Here is a 9003-nt window from a genome sequence, read left to right on the forward strand (position 1 = left end):
GATTACAAGGATCTACATGTGACCTCCTCCCTGGGGGACGGACAACAGAAAAGTGGGTGAAGGGAGGCATCGGACAGGACAAGATATGACAAAATAATAATTTATAAATTATCAAGGGTTCATGAGGGAGGGGGGAGCAGGGAAGGTTGGGAAAAAAAGACCTGATGCCAGGGGCTTAAGTGGAGAGCAAATGTTTTGAGCATAATGAGGGCAATGAATGTACGGATGTGCTTTACACAACTGATGTATGTATGTATTGTGATAAGAGTTGTATGAGCCCCTATTAAAACGATTTTTAAATAAATAAATAAATAAAAATTAAAAATAGACCATTTCAAAAAAAATAATCCTACACGCCTCCCATTAAAATACACTGATCAACATTACAGAAGTGTCTGTTAAATTAGGGTGAATGTAGACCAATGCTGTATGGCAGGAACTTCTTGGTCCTGTTCCTCTACCCCCTAAATAAAAACTGACCCCAACGGAGGGGAGGCCTCTGCTGGAGAAGCGGTCTTTAAAGTGTACATGTAGGAGAGTGATAAATGGATAAATGGATCATAAGCATTAGAAATACCTACTGCCATGTTATTTGGAAACTGGATTAAATGATTACAGGACTGAGAACAGATGCCTATTTTGTCTTGGTGTTTCTTCTTATAGTATCGGTCTCATACAATATGTGTCCTTCTATGATTGACTAATTTCAATCAACATAATGTTCTCCAGTTCCATTCATGTTATGAAGTACTCCATTTTTTAATCAATATGTTTATTTTTCATTTTGTTTTTTAATAATGCACAGTATTCCATTGTGCATATGTATTATAGGGTCTTTATTATACTGTTAGGATTTTAGGTGGTTTTCACCATCTTGTTATTGTGAACAGTGCTATGATCTGTTCTTGTTTTCTCTTACATTTTTTGGGTATATTCACAGCACATTTGGGAATATACACAGCACATTAGGGAAGACTTCTCATGCACTTTGGACATGTTATCAGGAGAGACCAATCCTGAAGAAGGACATCATGCTTGGTAAAGTAGAGGGGCAGGGAAAAAGAGGAAATCCTCAACAAGATGGATTGCCACAGTAGCTGCAACAATGGGCTCAAACATAAGAACTTTTATGAAAATGTTACAGGGCCAGGCAGTGTTTCATTCTGTTGTATGTAGAATCAGAACCAACTCAATGGCACCCAACAACAAAGGAAGAGAGGTGTTGCTGGATTTTATAGAATTTCCATTTCCACCTCTTTCAGGTAGCACCATGTTGCTTTCCAAAATGATTGTACATATCTACAAGCCCACCAGCAGTGTATAAAAATCCCAAGCTCTCTGCAACCCTCTCCAGGATTGGTTATTTCCTGCTCTTTTCTTTTTAATTGGGCTGTCATTGTAGGTGTGAGGTGACAGGTCTTCATTGCTTTGATTTGCATCTCTCAGATGGCTAGTGATTGTGAACATTTTTTGTGTGTGTTTGTTAGTCATTTGTATGTCATTTATGGTGATTGTTTTCTTATTAAGGTCTTGTAGTAGTCCATAGATTTTAGAGATTAGTCCCTTCTCTGTGCTGTGATTGCTAAAGATCTTTTCCCAGTCTGTGACCACTCTTTTGATGAAGTCTTTTGATGCGCATATGTGTCTTATTTTCAGTAGGTCTGACTCATCTATTTTGTCTTTTATTGTGTGTGAAAAGACTGTCTCTTTCCCATTTAATGTTTTTTTAGCTCTTTGTCAAAGATTAGTTGCCTATAGGTAGATGGATTTATTCTATTACATTTTTTCAATGTACATTTCATTGTAGCAATAACAGGCTGTTTTCACTACTGTGACTGTGTAATAGGTTTTGAAGTTGGGTTTTGTGTGAGGTCCCCTACTTTGTTCTTTTTTAAGCAGTTATTTGTTCTTTAAGGACAGAGCTTTTTCCTCTGTATTAGTAGTTAATTTCCCCATTTCTTTAAAGAATAAAATTGGGATTTGTATTAGAATGGAATTGTGATCTTATAGATTACATGGGGTAGTATTGACTTTTTATAATATTAAACCTTCCTATGTATGAACATAAGACATTTTTACATTTTATATGCCTCTTTGCTATCTTATATTAGTGTTGTGTGTTTTATATTTTTTATATAAAGCTTTCATTTCTCTTGTTACGATTATTCCTAAGTATTTCATATTTTTGTGGCTATTATAAATGATGTTGTTTCTTGAAGCCTATTTCAAAGCGCTCTTCGTTAGTATACAGGAGACTGATTGATTTCTGCTTGCTGATCTGTTTCCTACCATGTTGCCAAATATTTTTATTGTGTCCAACAATCTTTTTGTGGAGCCTTTGAGGTTTTCTACATATAAAATTATAATATCTGAAAGGAATGAGAGTTTCACTTATTGTTTGCCCAACTCTATTCCCTTGATTTATTTTTGTTGTCATATGATATGTCTAAGACTTCTGGCAAAATGTTGAATATTAGTCATGCTAAGAGTCATCTTTGTCTGGTTCCCATTTGCTGGGGAAATACTTTCAATTTTTTGCTGTCGAAGAGATGTTGGCTATTGGGTTTTGGGCACATGGCCTTTACTATGTTGAGAAACTCTCCTTTTATCCCAATTTTGTTAAATGTTTTCATTAGCAATGGGTGTCAGCTATTGTAAAATCCTTTTTTGTGTGCTGAGTGATATGAATGGGTCATTTTTAGTTTTTGATTTGTTTATGTGGTGGATTACATTGATTGTTTTTCTGATGTTTAAGCATCTTTAGTACCTGGTATGAATTCCTCTTGATCACAGTGTAATACTTTTTATATGTTTTTGAATTCCATTTGCAAAGATTTTGTTTAGAATCATTGCATCTATGCTAATAAGTGATATTGGCTTGTAGTTTGCTATCCGTGTGGTGTCTTTACCTGGTTTGGGCATCAGAGTTATATTAGATTCATAAAACAAGTTTGGGAGTTTATTGTTCCTTTCTATATTCTGGAATTATCTGTCTAGAATTGGTGATAACTCTTCTCTGAATACTTGGTAGAATTCTCCCATGAGCCATCTGGTCCAGGACTTTCCTTGATTGCAATAAAAAAAATCATTTTATTGGGGGCAGGTACAACTCTTATCACAATCCATATATACATCTATGATTGCAAAATTTTTAATGAGTAGCTACATTTCTGTTTGCTGTTGTTGTTATGGGCCTATCTAGGGTTTCTACAGCAGTATGTGCTAATTTGGGTAGGTGTTGTATTTCTAGAGATTTGTCCACCTCATCTAGGTTTTCAAAATTGTTGAATTACAGATTTTCATAATAGTGTATTATTACTATTATTTTTATTTTATTAGGTTCTGTTGTGATGTCATTCTTTCATCTTGAATTCTCAGTGTTGCCTCTTTATTTTACTTTGCTAACTTTGTCAATGGTTTGTCAATTTTGTTCATCCTTTCAAAGAACCAACTTGTCTTGTTGATTTTTTCCATTGTTTTCCAGTTCATTTATTTCTGCTTTAATCTTTATGATTTATTTTCTTCTCACGGTTCAGAATTTATTTTGTTGCTCATTTTCTAGATTTTGAAGATGCTGTGTTAAAGCATTGATTTTTTTTCTTTTGTTATGTGTGCTTTGATTGCTATAAATTTCCCTCTGATAACTGTTTTTGCTGTATCCCACACATTTGGGAATATTGCTCTCTTGTTCTCATTTGTTTCAAGGAAATTTTTTAAATTGAATCCCTTTTTTCAGTCTTATTTTAACATAGTATGTTGTTTAGTTTATATATAATTGATTTTTTGCCTTTGATTTTTCTACTGATGATTTACAATTTTATAGTATTGTAGTCTGAAAACAACAGGTCATAGAATCTCAATTTTTTCCTCCACATTTTAAATTATTTTTTATATATATTTAATCGTTTTATTAGGGGCTCATACAACTCTTATCACAATCCATACATGCATCAATTGTGTAAAGCTCATTTGTACATTCATTGCCCTCATCATTCTCAAAACATTTCCTTTAAAATGTATTAGGCTTGCTTCATAGCCTAACGTGTGTGGTCCATTCTGGAGAATATTCTGTGTGCAGTGGAGAGGAATGTATACTGTGTTACTGTTGGGTTGAGTGCTGTGTATATTTCTAGGAGATTGGGTTAATATACTGTGATGTTTAATACTTCTGTGTCTTTATTAAACTTCTTTCCTGATGTTCTGTTTCTTTGAGAGTGGTGCCTTGAAGTCTACTACTATTGTTGCTGAGCTTCTATTTCTCTCTTCAACTCTGTGAGAGCTTGATTAATGTATTTTGGGGGTCTTTTATTGGGGGTGTATGTTTTATGTGACTATATCTTCTTTTTCTATCATTCCCTTAATCATTATGTTGTGTCCTTTTTGTTTCTCGTGATTTTTTTGCCTCGAAGTCTATTTTCTCTGAGGTTAATTTTGCCACTCCTGCTGCTTTTTTTTGGCTGTAATTAGCTTGGTCATTTTTTTCTTCATTCTTTAATTTTTAGCCTATTTTTTTCTTCGTGTTTAACGTATGCCTTTTATAGGCAACATACTGGCAGGTCTTATTTTTAATGCAGTATGCTACTCTGTCTCTTAAACGGTGTGTATGTGGAGGGGGTGTGCTGTCATTTTACTGCATCATGGTCGTGTTGTTTTTTATTTCTTTGTTATTCTTCTATTTCTGTGTTGATTTGAGTGCTGTTTTCATTTTATTGATTTCTGGTTGTCGTTGACTTGGATATTGCCCTCAGATTTTTCTATTGTTGTTGATTTTCTGTCCAAAATGTTCTGTTAGTAATTTTTATACCATATATACTCGAATACAAGCCAACTTGAATATCAGTTGAGGCATGTAATTTTACCACAAAAACTGCATTAAAAATGTGCTAAAAACCAGCTTTTACCCAAGTATATATGGTAATTCTGTTCTTGTTTTTATGAATTCCTTTTTTTTTCCTTGTCTGGAAATACCCTAATTTCTCCTTCATATTTTATGGATAGTTTTGGTGGATATAGGATTCTTCGATGGCAGGGTAATTGTTTCAGGATTGTATATCTGGCACTCCCTTATTTTATTAACTGCACGGTTTCTGTTGAGAAGCCTAAGCTTATTCTTATTGCATTTTCTTTGTGAGTGACTGTTCTCTTTTCCCTAGCTGCCCTGAAGAGTCTCTCCTTCACTTTGATACTGGAGGGTTTGACTATGATCACTCTGTGTGTGTGTGTGTGTGTGTGTGTGTGTGTGTGTGTGTTGAGCTACAAGGTCTATCCTGCTTGAGGGTCTCTCAAATTGTTGAATATTTTCTCCTTCTATTGGATCTAGCAGTAGTTCTCTTCCATAACTTTTTGTACTGTTTTCTCTGTATGTTTTTTTATTACATTGCTCCAAAATCCCAATGAGACATGAGTTGTTCCTTTTGATGATGATCCACATTATTTGTAGGCTTTCTTCATATTCCTTTGCTTTCTGTTTTGTTTTGCTTGTCAATTATATTTGAAAAGATTGTCTTCAAACTCACAAGTTGGGTTTTCCTTTCTTTGTTTTCTTTTTTTTTACTGTGTTTTCCATTTCTTCTGGAATTCCCTTGAGTGAAAGATTTCTAGTTTTTCAATCCAATCTTCAGTATGTTGTTGGCATCTAAGCACCATTCTCCTGAATTATATTTCTGATCCTTTTAGGAACTCTTCTGTAGAATGACACTTTGGATCGTTGTGTTGTGCAATTGTTTGTCACAGGTTTTCTTTATTATTTCATGTATCCTGTGATTCACTGCAGTTTCTGCTGCATCATGATGCACTATTTGTCTTGATTGGGCTGCTAAGTTGTATTGGAGCATTTTACTCTTGCCAGATTGTTTTGAAGTCTGTGACCTCCTTGCTGGGGGATGAATATGGCTGGGACCTTCCTTTTCTGGGGACAGGGATGGCCAATTCCTACCTTCTTACTTTAGCCTAACTTGTTGGGGTCTGGGGGTGGGCAAAGGGATATCCATGGCCTTCCATGGTGAATTCCTAAGTTTCTGGAATGACTGGGGCCTTTCTTGCTGTGGAGGGTGTGGTAGTTACATAATCTGGTGTCAATTTGAGGATTAAGAGTATAGGGGTGGAGTCAGGCCTCTGTGTGAGTTTGGCCTTCTCTTGAGGATTCTGGGAACGCCTGTATTCCTCCTTGGTGACAGGAGACACACTCTCTCTCTCCACTCACTCCCTGGGAGACATCCCTGTGAAGACACATGGAGAGAAGCTAATGGAGCCTGACCTCTGGAGCCGAAGAAGCCACGTGGAGACCCCTGCCAGTGCTGAGATGCTTACAGTGCCACTGGATCCACAAGACTTCCCACTGACGGGCCTTTGATCTTGCATTCAGTGCCATTGCATGTGTTTACTGAGTCTGAAGAGGACTTTATAGATTGGTTTCAGAAATATGGGCTAATGTCGGACTTAATCTGTACTGGGCTGGGATGTTTTCTCAATATTCAATTGCTCTTGTATATAAAACTCTTTCTTATACCCATATCTGTCTATGTGTTTGCTTCTCTAGTCTACCCAGACTAACCCAGAGGGGCTGGGGAGGGGAGGGAGGTAGTAAGCCAGGATTGTCCTTGCTAGGTTTAGAAATACCTGGGACTTTTCTAGTTTGGGATTAAGAATGTCAAGAGCCTTCCATGCTGGGTCTTGGGGATAGCTGAGAACCTCCTTGCTGAGGTGCAGTTAGACCTGGGCCTTCCTTGTTAGGTTCTGGGATGAATGAGTCTTTCTTGCTGAGGGGCAGGAACACTCCAGACTATCTTTCTTTTATGGGTTATGGGGACTTCTGAGGCCTTCCTTGCTCAGGGGAAGGCACAGCTAAGGCCTTCCTTGCTGTTTCTTGTAGATGACTGGGGCCTAACTTTTCAGGTTACAGGAGTGGCAAGGCACAGCTAAGGTCTTCCTTGCTGTTTCTTGTAGATGACTGGGGCCTAACTTTTCAGGTTACAGGAGTGGCAAGGTACACCTGGGACCTTCCTTGAAAGGAGGATGGACAAGATCTTTATGGCTTGGTCATGGGGATGCCTGGAGCCTCCCTTTATGGAGGGAAGAGATGGTGAAGGCTACCTTTCTGAGGGCAGGGGCACCCAGGGCCACCCTTGCCAGGTGCCAAGGACAACCCATGGGCTTCCTTGCCAGGTAGTGTGGTCCGCTTAGGTCTTCCTTGCTATTGTACAGGGATAGCTGGAGCATAACTTGCCAAGGGCCAGGGAAAACTGGAGCCTACCTTGCTGGAGGGCAGGAAAACCTAACGCTTTCTTTGCCTGGTTTCCAGGATGTCTAAGAACTTCTGTTTGGAGAAGTCTGGGAGAGCTTGGACATTCTTTGTTGTGTTTCTGGGATAATTTGGGCCTTCATTTACTGGGACAGAGAGGGCTGTGGCTTTCCTTTCCAGGTCTCAGGGATGTCTGGGTCCTTCCCCTTTGTGAGTAGGAATGGCTGGAGGCTTCCTTACCTGTGGGCAGGGACAGCTGGGTCCTTCCTTATTGGGTCTTGGAGATGACCAAGGCCATCCTTCCTAGGATATAAGGACTCTTGGTATCTTCCTTGCCAAGTCTCAGAATGGCCATGGTCAGAGGCTTCCCTGAAGAGTTGCTTGTATGGCTGGGACCTTCCTGGCTTGGGGGCAGAGACAGCCAGGACCTTCTTTGTTGGGTTGGAAGGGCAGCCTGGGCCTACATTGGCCTACATAAATTCAAGAGAATCATTCCCACAACCTTATCACTGAATGAAATCAATGTTTTCATTTGTTTATATTCAAATTCATTTGTGCATATTTTCATTAATTTTATAGATGAAGTTGGATTGTTAGAAAAACTCAATTCAAAACAATCCCCTTCCTTAAAAATGGATCAAAGATCTAAATATAAACCCTACAACCACAAAGACCACCAATGAAAAACAGGTCCAAATTTAAGGGCCCTAATACAAGGCATAAATTCACTTAATATAATGAAAAATATCCACATTATAGAACACAAAATATAGGACATGAACTTTCTAAAACTAATTTATTTCTTATATTTCCAGCCATTCTAGGGTGTCTGCTCTATATCATTCCAAATTATATACAAAGTTTTGAAAACATTAGATCAAAGATCAGAAATGTAGTACTTAAAAAATGACATATAGTAGATTCCCCTCTGCTTCTTTTATACAAGATTATGGTGAAATTAATTTAATATCTAAATTTAGGAGAATATATGGAATAAAATACAAATTGCAGAACATTCTTCTCCATGCTTTATTATATGTCAATGTTATACAATAGTAGTAGTCTAGTAGCAGCATCAGAATTTGTCTAACTTAATGGGATATAATAAGAATCAGGATCAGTCCAAAGCTTATTACTATGAATAGGATGTCAGGCTGCTAACCACAAGGGTAATAGTTCAAAATCACTAATTACTCCACAAGATAAAGATAAGTCTTTCTACTCCAATCAAGATTTATAATCTCAGAAATTTACCGTGACAGTTCTACTATGCTCCATATCGTCTCTGTGAATTGGAATTGACTCAATAGCAATGAACTTTGACCAAACTTTTTTTCTGATCCTGAATTAGCATTTATCCTCCACCATGGCACTCTATAAATTTCTTCTGGGTTTGATCATTTGTTTCAATGGCCATGCAGAACACAGACCATATTTACAGATAAGTGGCTTACTAAGGAAGTAACAGGAATAACTCAGGATCAGGATGCATGTAAGTAAAGTCTGGAATGCTTTCCTGAAGTAAAGAGGATGATGTCATCCTTTTCTTTTTCATGAGTGTTGATTGTAGGACAGCTTTCTCAGCTCCTCTTGTTCTTGCAATCAGCAGGCCCTTCTCTCTATCATGCATTCTCAGTTTCAACAATGCAGGTCACCTCGAGAGATGCCTCTTCTTGGCCCTTAGGGCTTAATGGGAAAAATGTCTTAAGCTTATTTTCCCAAAGATCCCAGGGAAAAGGCCACATAAAGGAACTAATTTCACC

This window comes from Echinops telfairi, unplaced genomic scaffold (genome assembly GCF_000313985.2).
Source record: "Echinops telfairi isolate 266 unplaced genomic scaffold, ASM31398v2 ScPeMD7_44;HRSCAF=162, whole genome shotgun sequence".
Classification (NCBI taxonomy): domain Eukaryota; kingdom Metazoa; phylum Chordata; class Mammalia; order Afrosoricida; family Tenrecidae; genus Echinops; species Echinops telfairi.